Raw genomic sequence first — 17215 nt, forward strand, 5'->3', positions numbered from 1 at the left:
TGAGGTACTCCAGACATAAAAAGTCAAATGGGGAACACATTCACTTAAATGTGGATGTTAGCCATTAATTCTTCCATCTGTGTAAAATATGTTTAGTGTCTTGTAGAGATCAGAGAAGTAGGACAGACTGTTATAATTTGGGGAAAAAGAAATTTATTTATGAATTGCAGACATTCCATGCTAGAAACAGGAATTTCAAATGTGAAGAGACAGAGAAGAGGGTGACAAAGGAGGGAATAGAGAGAGTTACAGCTAAAATTAAGGGTCATTTGAGGCACTGTATGGACGCCTAATGGACTAGAAATCCTAATTTCCTTTAAATTGTTTTAGAAAGGTAAGTAATTTCTTATTATAGGTGCCAGAACAGAAAGATAAAATATTTGACTGGGTTTATCAATATGAAATTTCAACTTAAAAGTAAGTCACAACAGTTATGTATTTCAACGTTCAATGAACCTATGTTATAGGTAATGAATATCTAGTCCTTATGGAGACATCTGTTAACATCTCTGTATATATTAGTCTTTTTATTTGTTTACATTTTAAATGACATCCCCATAATTCGTCTCTCCACCGTGAACTCCCATGCCATCCTCATCCTCTTGTTTGTAAGAGAGTGCTTCTCCATCTACCTACCTATTTCCACTTCACTGCTCTAGCATCGCCCTTCTGTGGGACGTCAAGTTTCTACAGGACCAATTTCCATCCTTCCCAGAGATGGCAGATGAGTCAGTTATTTCTACACATGCTCTACTCTTTATTTAGCACGAGCTATGATCAGGAACATATATACTCTTTAGTTGGTAGTTTAATCCCTAGGAGCTCTGAGGGCTCTTGTTAATTGATACTGTTGATTTTCATATTGGGTTCCAATCCACTTCACCTGCTTCAGACTTTTCCATAACTCTTTCAGTGAGATCCCCAGGCTTTGTCCAATGGTTGGCTGTGAATATCTGCATCTACGTCATGAAAAGGGGATCACGGGAGGCTTGAAGGAAGCCTTGGACTTAGAAGGTAGTAGGATGTAGTTCTTTATTTGTCCAGTAGATGGGAACATAGGACCGCATCCACACAACATTCTTTCCTCACTAACCTCTGTCCTGGCCCATAGTTCTGTGATCAGATAAGTACTGAGATGTGCCTTTGTGCCTCTCTGAACTAGAACCCCTAATTGGATTCCTATGGATTGGTGGGTCTGGGTTGGTGGATTCAATGACTCTGGGAAAATTCCTTCTCAGAGTGAAGGTATCCCCATAGGACTCTGGAATTGTATTTTGTCATGGACAGACCAGGGTTTTTAAGATACTTTTGGCCAATCATATTTGGTGTGCATACATTACTCCTTTGTGGAACATTCTTATCAGGTTCACACACAGAGAGCAATACCTTATACAAGGCATTTCTTAAAAGTTACATTTTATATTTCATTGTATTCCTTACATTAGGGCTTATCCTTAGCTATTGTGGTCATACACACACACACACACACACACACACACACTCACACACACACACACACACAAACACACACACACACACTTATACCTGTCCCTTATACAGGGCGCTTACTAAACGTTAAATATTATTTTTCAATGTATTACATACAATCCATACTCTGGAGCTTTGGTAAAACCAGAGCAATAATAGGTCTGGTTATTCCCAAAGGTTCCACAGGCCTATAAGGTGGGGATATGATAAAAGCAATGATGAAACAAAGTAAATAATCTGACTTCTAAATCAAATCTCAAAAAAAAAACCAAACAAATAGAATATGGCCTTATACAAAACACACAGTCACTTGACTCATACAACTTAATTGTTGTTAATCTATCAAATCAAATTTCAAATAATAAAGCATTTGCAAAGAGTATATTTCTAATGAAATTATTGGTTTTGGCTACAGTTCCAAGATCATATTTCTGTCTGGAGCCTTTTCCTCTTGATTTTCTTCTATGTTCAATAATTGCTTTTAAAACAAACTAAAATATCTTTAGTAGTATAAAGAAAAAAATCATAAATACAAAGAACCAAAATGTTCTTTTTTTTAACCCAATATTCCCATGAGTACACTGGGGTACAAAAAAGTCTAGATGTGCTAATCTGCAGATGGTGTCCCACAGGTTACACTAGGTTTTGTTTGTTTCCATTTTTATTGATTATACTATTTCCTTCCAATAAGCCAGCTAGATTGTATACTATGCTCTGGCCCTTGCCCAGAACAATGAGCTCCTTCCTAATTTTGACTTCTAGAGATTTCAGGTTTTTTTCTCATTTTAAGTTTTAATCTCTAGGATTTAGTTCATCTTTTACATGAAATTGTTCCATTTTTAATTCAAAAGCAACTGGTCTGTCTGAAAGAAAATAATGTGTTTTCTATAAATCAAATAAATAGGGTCATAATACTGGTGTTATCCTTTGTAACTTGTGAGTCATACTTCATTAGGTAGCATCCCCCTGTTATGTTGAATTATGCCTAAGAAGTGTTCAAATCGGATTCATTTAGCCATCTGCATCTAGTTATCTTTGGTGTTGGTGCATAACATGAAATTATAGTTCCCCATGTCTTGTTGATTACCTGAACATGGCAAAAGATGTGTGTTGCATTTTGATGTCTTGTAAGTATGGGTAGACATATGTGTTTTCTCCTAGTTTTATGGTATCCTCAAGTGTTATGTAAATTAAGCCATTTGTAGTGCTGACAGCTGACCATAAAAAGTGGTTGACAGATATTATGAATTTATTGCATAGTTTTTGAGGTATAGCTTTGTTATGGTAATCTGGGTATACACTATCCAGGATTACATGTATTAAATGTACATCACATATGCATTCTGAGCAAAATGTTCCTTTTTCCTGGACTTACAGTGTTTGAAGTCTGTGGTTCTTCTCACAAGTCATGTGCTTTATAGGATGTCCAACTCTATTTCTTCAATCACAAGATTACTATGTACATTTGACACATTATCAGATTACGGTTTTATGTTATAAGATTTCGAGCTCAGTTATATTCTTGTTTAAATTGATTTCTGAAAACTTGCATTTCTGTATTCATGGTGTTTACTATAGTGTGGAGTGGGTCCAGGCTTCTTGAAAGTGTGTGGAGTGCCTGAACTGATGTATTATTATTTTTCTTTATATTAATCATTCTTGCTTTGATAGGGGCTGTGACTGTTTCTGCTACAGGTCCACCCATTAAACCTTGTATAATGGTGCCTTCCATAAATTCTCCTACTGCAAGTGCTTGTAAGGACTTTCTACTAAATTTATTTAGGCTGCTTTACTGATAATTAATATTATCTATTGCTCCACAATATAATTTTGGTGATTTAAATGCTTGTAATCATATAGAACTCCAGATTTTCTGAATTCTATTTCATAGTGTAATTTCTACTGGTAAAGTTGTATCTGGCACTACAAAAGGGGCTTCTTTTATTGTGGCTGATCCAAGTACTAGATTTAACCTTCCCAGTGGGTAATATGCTGTCATGATTATACTATTTTTATAGATTCCAGCATAATTTGTGGCAATATTAAATCCTTTATGTCAACTAAGCAAGGAGTGTTATGTGAGTGTTCTGATTTGTGGCAATCTTGTAATGGCATGTGTAGATATATGATCCTATTCCAGTCATCTGGTCATAACATCGGACTTGTTTTGTGTTTCTGTACTGTCCAGTCCTGTTATTGACATTTGCCAATCCTGGTATTGAAGATATGGCACTATGTAACTAACGTAATATGTTAGGCCTGAATGATGTATTGTCCTTGCACTATTTCCTGTAATTGCCCATGTGTTCCTCCATCACACCATAATTTCCAGTGCTTTGATGCAGTGTTTGGGTGACAGCCTGTCCAAAATATATGGGCAGAGTACTGCCATTGTTTGAGTTGCTGTCAGGTTGTGTTTTTCATATCTAATATTATTTAGCCCTGTGTAATTAAGCTAGGTATATTTATCCAATCACTCATGCAAGGGATACATGGTGGCATGGAGCTGAATCTTGCAGATATGTTCCTTGCTGGAAAGCTGACAGTGGTTTAATTTCCTGTTATCCAAGGGTACAGGGAATTCCATTCATGTGCCATTTACTGCTGTATCTCAAATGTATCTAATAGTTTAAATTCTACATTACATATCTTCTTGTAATGATGCTCATTATATTAAGTTATATTTTGCAATTTTAATGTAAAATATATTCCTATTGGTTCTAAGGTTATACTTTCTCTCTTAGATCCAAAGTTATTTGGTGACTGTTTTGCTAACATGGATATGTTTCTTCTAAATATTGTAATATTTAGAATTATGCATGCACTTATTAAACATAGCTCTAACACTTGAAATGTTGGGCCATACTTAATAACAGTGGCATTTCCTTGGGTTCTTTCATACATATTTGTATTATATCCATTCTTTTCATCTTACCTGTATGTCTCACTGGGGTGATAACATGCTAGTTGTTGTCTCCCATGTCTGTATCCTTTGTACCAATAGTAATTGAAGGAATGAGCATACTTCGTCCATAAGTTCTTAATTCTCAATTGAAATGTTGCCCATATTCTATCATCCATCCACCATCAAGGTATCCTATACAGTGGGTCTAAAATATTAGGTCTATTGGGAGGCCATGATAATTGTGGTCTAGGGGTAATGGTGGTGGATTTTGAACCATGTGTAGCGGGGTTAATGATATTCCCAGTGCTGATGGCTATCACTAGTGACCCTGGGTGTACCAGCAGGAGTGTGATTGGAAACATGAGCATGAGTGTTGGCACTCCTGGTTGTACTGCTATTCTTTTCCCCATTACTGGAATTTTGAAACAGGTAATTCCGGATAAGTAAATACATAATATGTACTTATTTCATAAATTCAGCAATATAATATAACCAACAATTCACAATTTAACAAGCAAAAAGATAGTAGAAATTACTAATAAATGTAGAAGCAGAAGAGTAATGATAAACTCTTGATCTGTACCTCTGTATGTAACCAGCAAATTATATAATTGGCAATAAGCCTCGTAGCATCATTAATGTTATATAATTTTGCATAAATTTTAATTCCAGATTGATTACTGGAACAATTCCTAGGAAAATGATGGCATTCAGGGTTTTTCTATAAAAAAGTGCTCTCTCTCTCTCTCTTTCAACCCCCCCACACTCATACACACACACAAACACACATGCATGCCACCAACACTCTTTGCCTACTAGCATGTATTAAGTCCTCCAGTTTGGTTAGCTGTAATCTTCCCTTGGTGTCTGTGGTCCACACAGTGTTTCCAGTTCTGGGGGCTATGATTTCTGTGTGATTCAATTTGTTCTTTTGCCTGCAGATGCAAGTATAAGTTTGACTTATATTCCTGTGTTCTTCTGTTTAGGTAATCTATATCTGTTTGCATGCTGAGGACTTCTTCTTTTGGGCTTTTATTATCTATTCTAGGTATGTTGTTGAGTTCAAAGATAGCCTTTGTTAATGCTTCTGTCAATGGTCTGTCTTTATGCATCATTATTTTACCTTTAGTAGTCCATTGAATCTCAATGCTGCCCGCTGCTGTGGGTTTGTATGCTAGGTTTTTAGCTAGTCTCTGTACAATCTTAAATGTAAAACGGGTTCGCTGATCACTTTGGATTAGTTAAGGTATTCTACAGACTGAGATCCATGACCACAAAATTAAAATAATTCATTTTTGTTCTGGCTTGGATCCCGATTTGGCCGTACCTAATCCTGTGCAGATATCTACTATGGTGCAAACATATTGCTGTTTGAATTAATTAAATGGTCCTATGAAATCACTTTTCAGTGTGTGATGGACATGTAATCTGTGTGTTTCTATCCTTTGGTAGTTGTATGTAAAACTGGTTTTAGTACCAGGGCTTCCTTCACTTTCCTATATGGCATTTTTGATCTTATTCCAAATTACTGCAATGTTGATTTGAATGAACCACTGGTATGGTGCAGAGGTGCCTGTGTGTCCAAACAATTACTGTATCTGCCCTGTTTCTTCTTTTGTATTGTTCTTTTGTGTATGAGAATGTTGTTTAACCAACTGTCTTTTGACCTTAAGTTCTGTGGGTCCTATATTTTCTCTTTGATATTGGGATTTGAGTTTCAGTACCAAGTTTGCTAAACTATCTACCTCATTTTTTATTTGGTTTGCAGGTCATCTCCATTTTGATCAGCATCTACCTAATATAGTGTTATTTTAATGTCTTTGACTATATGTGGTAATTCTTTTCTGGCATCTTTAGACCAAAGGTCTTTACCATGATTTTTCCAATTAGACAGTCTCCATTTCCCTGACCAAATTGTTATACCACTAGATAGACACTAAGGATCTGTGGAAAGGTGTATATCCTTTCCATGATCAAGGGGCTGTCCAGCTGTCAGAAAGGCTATTAATCCCATATGCTGGGCTGATATGCTTTTTCCTTCCTCTATTTTCACCATTTGTCTTCTAGCCTGAAAGATGCTACTTTTCAGCACACCAGGTTCTTTTTATTAGTGGCTGAGCCATCAACAAACAAGGCAATAACCAGGGAGGGGATGTATTGACCTGACACCTATTATCCTATGAATATCTGTTGCTGGGGAGAGGGGTTGTTGAGTGTGATGGGTATTCGGCTCTCATTGAGTGATGCCAGTATGTGCTCTGACACCATTGCTACCATCCCTTCTGCAGTCAGGTTTGCTCCTCGAAGGATCTCTGAAAGGTACCATTTCCACTGAAGGGTACCCTTCCATGGGTAGACATGTCCATCCTTTTTCTAGTGCCTTTCCCCATTCTAGAACGTGTACAGTGGATCAGAGAAATACTGGGTTTCCTCTTAGGATACTGCAGGAGCTTTGGAGTGCTTGATACACAGTGTTTACAAACAGTGAATACTTGGTATCTGACCAAGGGAAGGATTTGCAATAAAATCCAACTGGTTTGATTTGAGGCTGCTTTACAAAAACATTCCAATTTCCATGCCTTTCATAAACTGGATATGTATTACTACTGTATCACCTGTATTAATATAGTTTAAATTACTATACTGCTCTATGTATTCTAATATGGTCTTTACTGTGGTGGTCCCCAAGTGAAGCCAGATGTATTTTTCACTATGTTATATAGTGGCTGGAGCAACAATTATAAATAGTTTGTGTATTGTCTCCAATATCCAAATAGGACTATGAGATGTTGTGTTTCTGTTTTATTTAGTGGTCTTTGTAAATGTTTTATTTTATTAATTACTTCAGGTGGTAGGATTGTCCCTTAGTGGATCCTGAGGTATTTTACTTCCTCTGCTGTTTCCTTCACCTTATCCTTATTAATGGTCCATCCTTCATTTGTTAAGTCTGCTATTAAGTCAGCCATTGTTTTCTATAGTATCTGTATCTCATTTGATATTAGTAAGAGGTTATCTACATACGAAAAGATGCTGACTTACTGTGGTGTTCGAAATGACTCTAATGCCATCAAATTGCATTCATTATGTGCTATCATTGGATGGTTCTTATATCCTTATAGAACCCTTGTAAATTGGTATTATTTTCCTGCCCATGAAAATGTAGTTATTTCCCTAGAATTAGGGTGTAAAGGAATTCCAAAGTATTTGTCTGTTAAATCTACAGTGGCTAGTCATTTATGTTGCCTCTTATCTTATTCTTAGAAATATGTCTCCTACATCTGTTAATTGTCCTTGCATTTGTTGTGTAGGATTATTTATGTTTCTGTAGTCTATTCTTAATCTCCATTTGCCGTTTGGTTTTTTAACTGCCCAAATAGGGCTAGTATACTTGAAGCTATGTGTGGTTCTGTGAGATTTTCGTTCAGTAAAGATACTATGGTCTCTTCTACTCCCTCCATCTCCCCTTTTATGGGGTATTGTGATGTGAAGGAGGGTGGTGTTTTGGGAAATTCTATCTTTGAGATTTTAACTGTGGCTATCCTTGGTATTCTCTTGTAATCTAAAAAATTTGGTAACAATTTCTGTATTCCTAAAATACACAAATAATAATATGGTGTCTGCTCCCTTCTCTCACAGTTTTGCTATATAAGACACATCCTTCCTTACATTTTGTGCATAATATTTCCTTAGCTCATTTAATTCCTGTGAGTTGTATGCTCTAATTTTCATGTATTGCATCTTTAGGTTTGGTCTGCCCTGCTCCCCATATTGGTGTTTAGAATAGGGAAGTTGTTACTGGTAATGAGGTGACTATTCCTAAAATAGTAGTCCTAAAATATTCTTGGGGGAACTAGATAAAGTGAAGTCCAATTCATAATTTTTATCTTAAACTTGTAATGTTAATTTGGTTATGAAGGTTGTAACTCTTCCTCCAATTGTTTCTACTTCTATATGGCCTAACACTTTTCCTGTGCTTAAAATTTGTGCTTCACCTTAGGTATAAACATGTATTTCACTAACAGTGTCCAGTAGCCCATTTACCATCTTAGTGGCGCCATTGGTAAGCAGAATTGGTAGTGCTATTTTGGGTTTTGGATGTGGCAACCCTGAGACCTGAAGGGTTTGAATGTGGGATGGCATCTCAGCCTGTTCCTGAATGGGAGCTTGTTCCAAGGTCTTGGTCCTGCGTTCAGCTCTCGGTTTTTGTTTGTTTGTTTGTTTGTTTGTTTGTTTTTTGTTTTTTGTTTTTTTTAATCTTATGTTTGTAGGTACTCAGCCATTTGGCCCTGTCAGCCCTAAAAAAAGACTTCTAGGAGTTTGTTCAAAGAGGCATCTTGTGGTATTAAATGATCTGTTTGATCCTGGTCTAATCTGGAGGAAGGTATTTGTTTTTCCAAACAGTCTAATATTTTTAACTCTCCTTATTCTATCCACCGTTCTACCCTTAATAGTTAGAGATACTACTTTCTCTGAGTCTAAGTCTCTGTTTGCTTTTAAGAGGCATATGATGTTTGCCATGGTCTGCCATCCTTGCAATGATCCAGACAGTGTCATTCTGAGATGTTTTGGAACTCCTTTTAACAGGATGTTCATAAACTGGGGCAACATTGGTGCTGCTTGAGTGGAAGACACCTGGTTATAGATATAATGAAGTACTCCTAGTTTTCTTGCTAATTTTATTGCTTCCTGCAGGATATGCCACTTAACTGACACCTCAAATTGAGGTAAATCTAAAGAAGGAAATACATCTCCAAGTTGCAGTTATCCAATCGATCAGTGAGTGCATATCTCCTAGGGAGCTTTCCAATATGTGCTCCAGTCCTTTGAACATGATGGGATTTTCCACCATATTACTAATTTTACACATTTCCTTATCTGAAAATAATATGGTGTCTCCTCCCTCTCTCACAGTTTTGCTATATAAGACACATCCTTCCTGACATTTTGTGCATAATATTTCCTTAGCTCATTTAATTCCTGTGAGTTGTATGCTCTAATTTTCAAGTATTGCATCTGTAGGTTTGGTCTGCCCTGCTCCCCATATTGGTGTTTAGAATAGGGAAGTTGTTACTGGTAATGAGGTGACTATTCCTCTATCATGAGATTCCAGGGTATCTTTAAAGTGGTTAGAGTACTTCAATTTCTTGGTAATATTTATGGCTAGCTTTTTCCCCTAGGTCTGTCTTTGTCTTAATTGACTATACTTTACATAAGTATACTGAGGACTTCATTTTGTGCTGCTCTTTCATTATAGGTTCAACCTGCTGTGGTGTTGTTAGGAGTATGTCCATTTTAACCTTCTTGCACTTAGTTTTCTTTTTAATTATATGGTTAGTATACTGCCAAGCCCTTTCCACTAAGTCAGAGGTTTCCTCATCCTCTATTTTTATCTTTTTAAAAACTATTGATGAGACTTTTAATTCAATTCATTAGGTCAGTATTTTGGCAGTGTGGTACAGACTTCCTCCTTTTTCAGATATCCAATAAAATTAATTTTGGATGTGCTTTTTTATAAGTTTTTGAATAATTTATCTGCCTGTCTCACTCTCCTTTCTGTAGCCACTCTTTCATCAGGCAAGGGGTTTCTACCCTTATCCTTCTGAGCTATGTTGGCACCAATGACCTCTTCTTCCCAGGACCTAGGTCTATTGGTATCATGGTGTCATTCAGCCATGGGCTGTTGGATCTAGCTCTCCACTTCTCTTCATCTCAACTTTAGAGGCTCAAGAAATTTGGCCTACTGCTGCTCTATTGACCTACTCTCTTCCCGTGACTTAGGTTCAGGTTGGCTTCGTAGCATCCCTTAGACTCAAGTAATTCAAAATTCAAGATACACAAGAAAGTGCATGATGAATGAGAGTTCTAAGTCACAAGTAAGAGAATATCCAAATTATATTGCCACTAATATGATAGACCACGTTTAGCAGTATATGTTTAGCCAGGCTCCAGTTTAGTTTTCTACTTTCTGTCTTAGGAACTATGAAGACCGATCCAGCAGGCTTCCCCAACTGTCATGAGGTAGGGCACATGAGATGCCTCCTACCCAAAGTAAGGTAAAAGGATGTAGTTCTTTATTTGCCCAGTTGATGAGGACATATAATCACATTCACACAATACTCATTCCTTAGGAACCTCTGGTCTGGTCCATAGTCATTTTGGCATATTTGTTAAGTTCTGTGACCAAACTGTGTTTCTGCTTGCTGAAATTCAATCTGGTCTATGGATTCCTCTTGTTCACCAATGGGCAGCTGGGTTGGTAGACTCAGTGTCACTGTAAATGAGATGGATTCCAGGAGTTAATGTTTTGCAGTGACGAGAGGTGATTCTTTAAGGTTCTTTTGGCCAATCCTATTTAGGTCACATACATTATTTCCTAAGGGCATATTACTATCGGGCTCACACATATACTTACAGCAGTCCTTTACACAAGGTGTTTCTTAACAGTTGAACTTCATTTTTCATTGTATTCCTTAGATTAAGGCCTATACTTACCTATCAGTCACACACAAACACACACACACACACACACACACACACACACACACACACACACACACCCTGGTCCCTTATGCAGGGCGTTTCTTAAATGTTCCATTAATTTTTTTGATTCTTATTGTTTTGTCCATCTTTATTAAATTGTATATTTCTTATTTACATTTCAAATGTTATTCCCTTTCCCAGTTTCCAGGCCAATATCCCAATAACCTCTCACCCTCCCCTTCCATGTGTGTGGTCCCCTCCCAATCGTGCCCCTATTACCGCCATCCACCCAACAATCACATTCACTGGGGGGTCCAGCATTCGCATGTCCAAGGGCTTCCCCTTCCACTGGTGCCTCTACTAGGATATTCATTGCTACCTATGAATTTGGAGGCCAGGGTCAGTCCATGGGTAGCGGATTAGTCCCTGGAAACTCTGGTTGGTTGACATTGTTGTTCATATGGGGTCTCAAGCCCCTTCATCTCTTTCAGTCCTTTCCATGATTCCTTCAACAGGGGTCCCATTCACAGTTCAGTGGTTTGTGGCTGGCATTTGCCTATGTGACAAGTTATGACTGGGTATCTCAGGAGAGATAAACATCTTGTCCCTGTCAGGCTGCACCTCTTTGATACATGCATCTTATCAGGTTTGGTGGCTGTATATGTATGGGCCACATGTAGGGCAGGCTCTGAATGGGTGTTCCTTCAGTCTCTGTTCTAAACTTTGCCTCTTTATCCCCTCCTAAGGGTATTCTTGTTACCCTTTTAAAGAAGAAGTTTTGTCCTCCTTCTTGAGGTTCATGTGTTCTGTGCATCTTGGGTAATTCAAGCATTTGGGCTTATATCTACTTTTCAATGAGTGCATACGATGTGTGGTTTACTATAATTGGGTTACGTCACTAAGGATGATATATCCAGAAGAAGAAGAAGAAGAAGAAGAAGAAGAAGAAGAAGAAGAAGAAGAGGAAGAAGAAGAAGAAGAAGAAGAGGAGGAGGAGGAGGAGGAGGAGGAGGAGGAGGAGGAGGAGGAGGAGGAGGAAGAGGAGGAGGAGGAGGAGGAGGAGGAGGAACAGGAACAGGAACAGGAAGAAGAAGAAAAAGAACAAGAAGAAAAACAAGAAGAAAAAGAAAAAGAAGGGGATAGGGGAAGGGCGAGGAAGGAGAAAAGGAAGGGGAACGGAGTAAAGATTGAGATGGAGAGTGGGAGTAATAGGAGGAAGAGGAAGAGAAGATGGAAAAGGAGGAAGGAGGAGAAGGAGAAGAAGACGAAGAAGAAAAAGAAAAGAAAAGGAAGAAGAGAAGAAGAAGAAGAAGAAGAAGAAGAAGAAGAAGAAAAAGAACAACAACAACAACAGAACAAAAAGAACAAGAAAAAGAACAAAAGGATAAGAGAAAGACAAAGAAAAAGAGGAGGAGGAGGAGAAGAAGAAGTAGGAGAAGAAGGACAAGAAGGAGGAAGGGAGGAGGAGAACAAGAAGAAGAAGGAGGAAGGAGAAGGAGGAAGAGGAAGAGGAAGAAGAAGAACAAGAAGAAGAAGAAGAACAAGAACAAGAAGAACAAGAAGAAGAAGAATTAAAGGAAACACAAGAAAAGAACAAGACCTAGCACAAGACCAAAACCAAGAAGAACCATAAAAAGAAGAAGAAGAAGAAGAAGAAGAAGAAGAAGAAGAAGAAGAAGAAGAAGAAGAAGAAGAAGAAGAAGAAGAAAAGTAGAAGAAAGGGAAGAAAAGGAAGAAAAAATAGAAGAGGAAGAAATCAGGAAGGTTGAGAAAAGAAGAAAAAGAAGAACAAGAAAAGGAGGAGGAAGAAAAACAAGAAGAAGGAGGAGGAGGAAAAGAAGAAGTAGAAAAGAAGAAGCAGAAGCAGATGAAGAAGAAGAAGAAGAAGAAGAAGAAGAAGAAGAAGAAGAAGAACAACAACAACAACAACAACAACAACAACAACAACAACAACAACATCAACAATGAGAACAAGAACAAGAACAATTAAAAGACACTCCACTTCTGGGGTGACTGCTTGACCCTGGGGACAAGGAGATGGGATCAAAAAGCCAAAATCTTCTGCCTGCTCCACCCCTAGCAAGGCCAACCATCATTAGGTCTGCTGTGGCCACTCTGGACTCTTCCAGGAAACACTGGTCAACACAATCCTAAATATATAAAGCCAACAGCAACCACCCTCCCCCACTTCCCAACCCATTCCTATGCACTGAATTTCCTGCTGCTTTCTAGGACAGAACGAGCATGCTTTCATCAGGACTGCCAGAGCACAGCTATTTTTCTATTACAACCCTCAGTAGTCTAAAACACTTGAATAACAACAACTACAACAATATAAAAATTAAATCTAATCTTATGAAACTAATAAAGGTTTCTAAGTGGAGAGAAATAATTTTTTAATTAAATTCAGGAAACTATAACCGAACATGGGTAGACTTTTAAAGTGAAATGAATAGATATTAGAAAGTATAATAAAAACAATCAAAGATGTAAAATAAATGAACAAAGTTATTCAAGACCTGAAAATGTAGTGAGAAGTAATAGAGAAAACAAAAACTGAGCCAATTCTGGATATAAAATGGAAAACCTATAATAAAGAAGAGCAAATACATACACAAGCAATACAAACATAGTGCAAGGGAGAAAAAGAGAGAATCTTGGGCATATGAGACATAATAGAAGAAATTGAAAAATTTGACATAGAAAATGCTGAATCTGAAATGTTTCTACCACAACTCATCCAGGAAATTGAACACTATAAGAAGACCAAACCTGCCTTTCATCCTGCATCTCTGCTGGGCTTAGATCTCATGCTCCAGCTCCCACTGTCCAAGATTGTTGGCCTTGCTAGGGGCTGAGAAGGCAGTGGATTTGGCTTCTTTATCTCATTTGGCTCTCCCTGATAACAACAGGCCTCCCGGGAGTCATCCCTGAGAGACAGGATGACTCCCAGGAGGACCATCATGATGAAGCTAACAGGTGAGATCACCCTGCCCAACACAATATCTAACCTTATTGGTACCCTCACAGAGCCCTGTAAATGCAGGACTTATTGCCCTCACAGAAACAGATCATCCTTCCAGTCTACAACTGTGCCTGGACTCAAATTCGGTACTGTAACCACTATTCTCCCCAATAATACCCAGCAAGAGGATGACACTCTGGAGGTCATAAACAGAGGCAGACTGCCTCTGGGAGGTCCATTATACGGAGGATCACTGAATGGACAGTCAGAGCCAACATGCTAGTTATATCCAGTTGGAACCTGATGGCAAGGGGCAAGCAAAAGAACATAAGCATCAGATACCAATTTCACCAGTTCCCCTATCCAGTATCCCTGGATGAGCAAAAGCATGTGGAAAGTAAGATTCTTACCTGAAATATCATTTCCTAAAGATGATAGAGGACATTAAGGAGATCATAAATGATTCCACTAAAGAAATATAGGAAAAAATAGGTGTACATGTAGAAGTCCTTATACAGGAAATGTATAAATCACTTTTAAAATGTAGGGAAATATGATCCAACAGGGTAAGAAACTGAACAAAATATCCAGGATCTAAAAATGAAAATAGAAACCATGAAGAAATAAAAAAGGGTGACAACCCACAAGATGAAAAGCATAGAAAAGAAATTAGCAGTTATAGATGCAAGCAATATTGACAGAATACAAGAGATACAAGAAAGAATCTAAGGAATAGAAGATTCCATAGAAAATATTGACACAATAGTCCAAGAAAATAGAAAGTGCAAAAAGCTCCTAATTCAAATATCCAGGATATGCAGGACATAATGAACAAAACAGTATCTAAGAATAGTAGTAATAGAAGAGAGTGAGGATTCTAAATTTAAAGAGACAGAAAACATCTGAAATAAAATCATAGAAGAAAACTTTCCTAACCTGAGAAAGCAGTGGCCATAAACTTAAAAGAAGCATAAAAAATACCAGATACATTGGACCAGAAAAGAAATTACTCCTATGTTATAATAATCAAAACACTAAATGCGCAGAACAAAGAAAGAATATTAAATGACTTAAGGGAACAAGGCCATATAACGTATAAAGTCAACCTATAAAATGATACCAGGATTCTCAAAAAGCCAGAACTTTCACAGGTATCAGGAAGTCTATAAACAAACACAAGTGCCAGGCTATGATGCTTAGCAAATCTCTCAATTGCTATAGATGGAGAAAGCAATATATGACATTTCATAACCAATTATAAACAATTTATATCCATTAAGCCAACCCTGCAGATGATAATAGAAGAAAAACTCTAACCCAAGGCAGAAAATGTCACACAAGAAAAACCAAGAAATTAATATTCTCACAACAAACCCAAAAGAAGAGAACCACACAAACATTATTCCACCTCTCACCACAAAAATGAAAACAAAACAAAACAAAACAAAAACAATCATTGATCTTTAATATCTCTCAAAATCAGTGAACACAATTCCTCAATGAAAGGACATAGACTACCAGAGTGAATATGTAAATAGAACCCAACAGATTTCCGCATATAAGAAACACACCTCAGTGACAAAAACTCATATTACTTCACAGCTAATGTCTGAAAAATACTTCCAAGGAAGTGGTCCCAAGGAAAAAACTGGAGTAGCCACTCTAATATCAAATAAAATTGAATTTCAACCAAAAGTTTTAAAAAATGATGAAGAAATTCACTTCATACTACTCAAAGAAAAATTTTACCATGAACTCTCAATTCTGAATATCTATGACCCAAATGCAAGGGCACCCCATTCTCAGCATTTCAAAGTATTTTATCAAAAATGAACCATATAATCAGATGCAAAATAAGCCTCAATACATAAAAATATATCGAAACTATCCAATGCATTGTATTGGATCTTCACTGACTAAAGCTGGTCTTATATAATAACCAAAAGAACAAGAACAACAACAACAATAACAACATCCACAACAACAGAATTAAATTTCACATATGCACAGAAGGTAAGCCTCAACTCGACGAAGAAATAAATTATTTTTTTTACAATTTATAACACAATTAAAACAAAATGTAAGCAGAGCCAAGAGGAAAACCCATCTCTGTCTGCTTCCATAAAGAAATTTGAGAAATCATACACTAGTAGCTTAAAAGCATATCTGAAAGTTCTAGAAACAAAAGAAACAAATATACTCAAGAAGAGTAGATTGCAGGAAATATTCAAACTCAGGAATGGAATCAAACAAGTAGAAACAAAGAGATTTTTTATAATCAACAAAACTAGTAGCTGGTTCTTTGAGAAAATAAAGAAGATAAAGAAACCCTTTGCTAAGCTAAATAGAGAGCACAAAGACACTATCCAAATAACATATTTAGAAAAGAAAAGAGGAAATTCAAATAAGACCTTACAACAGAAGTCTAAACTCAACAAAACTAAAAATTTAGGATGAATGCACAATTTCTAGATAAATAAAAGGTATCAAAGTTAAATCAGGATCAGATAAGCCATCTAAACTTTCCCATAACCCCTAGACAAAAAGAAGCTGTCATAAAAGTCTCTCAACCAAAAAAAAAAAAAAAAAATCCTAGGGCCAGAAGGTTTTAGTGCAGGATTCTCAAAGACTTTCAAAGAACATCTTATATCAATACTTCTGTAATCATTCCACAAAATAGAAAGGAAGGAACACTGCCCAGAAGCTAATGCCTAAACCACACCAAGATCCAAGAAAGACAACTTCACACTAATTTCCCTTATGAATATTGATGTGAAAATAATTAATTTTTTTCAATCAAATCTAAAAACACATCAAAACAATCATTCACCCTGTAAACTTCATCCCAGGGATCAATAGTTGTTTCAATATGTGGAAATATGGCAAATTAATTTGCTTTATAAAGAAATACAAAGAAAAATATATGAACAACTCATTAGATTCTGAAAAAGCCTTTGACAAAAATGCCTTTTCATATTAAAATTCTTCAAAAGATAAGAAATTAAAGGTTTATACCTAAGTAAAACCAATATGCAGCCAACAAAGAGTCAACATTAAATTAAATGGATAAAATTTGTAACAATCCCACTGCAATCAGAAACAAGAAAGGATGCTCATTCTTTTCCTATTTATTCATTATTGTACTCAAAAGTCTAGCCTTACCAAGTATATAACAAAAGGCAGTCACAGCAATACAAGTTGGAAAGCTCGAAGACACAATATTACTATTTGTGGTTGATATAATAATATGTGACTACAAAAATTCCACCTGAAAACTCCAACTGCTGATAAACAGCTTCAGCAAACTGTCTGGATATAAAATTAACTCAAACAAGTCAGCAGCCTTCTTCTCTTCAAAAGAAAAATGTGCAGAGAAA

At 36.8% G+C, this 17215-nt stretch overlaps 1 protein-coding gene and 1 long non-coding RNA gene across 5 annotated transcripts in view; one reads left to right on the plus strand and one right to left on the minus strand.

The window, feature by feature from the left end:
- Positions 1–17215, plus strand: part of LOC148001969 (uncharacterized) — a 955959-nt gene that overhangs the window by 574827 nt on the left and 363917 nt on the right. The gene's annotated exons all lie outside the window — the stretch shown is intronic.
- LOC148001978 (uncharacterized) overlaps positions 10269–17215 on the minus strand; it is a 28629-nt gene continuing 21682 nt past the window's right edge. The window contains exon 3 of one of the 2 annotated variants that reach the window (XR_015634476.1): positions 10269–10664. This is a non-coding gene — a long non-coding RNA (uncharacterized LOC148001978). The remainder of the gene's footprint in view (positions 10665–17215) is intronic. The other variant, XR_015634477.1, reaches the window with a different exon arrangement.

This window comes from Rattus norvegicus, chromosome 12 (genome assembly GCF_021556685.1).
Source record: "Rattus norvegicus strain SHRSP/BbbUtx chromosome 12, alternate assembly SHRSP_T2T, whole genome shotgun sequence".
NCBI lineage: Eukaryota > Metazoa > Chordata > Mammalia > Rodentia > Muridae > Rattus > Rattus norvegicus.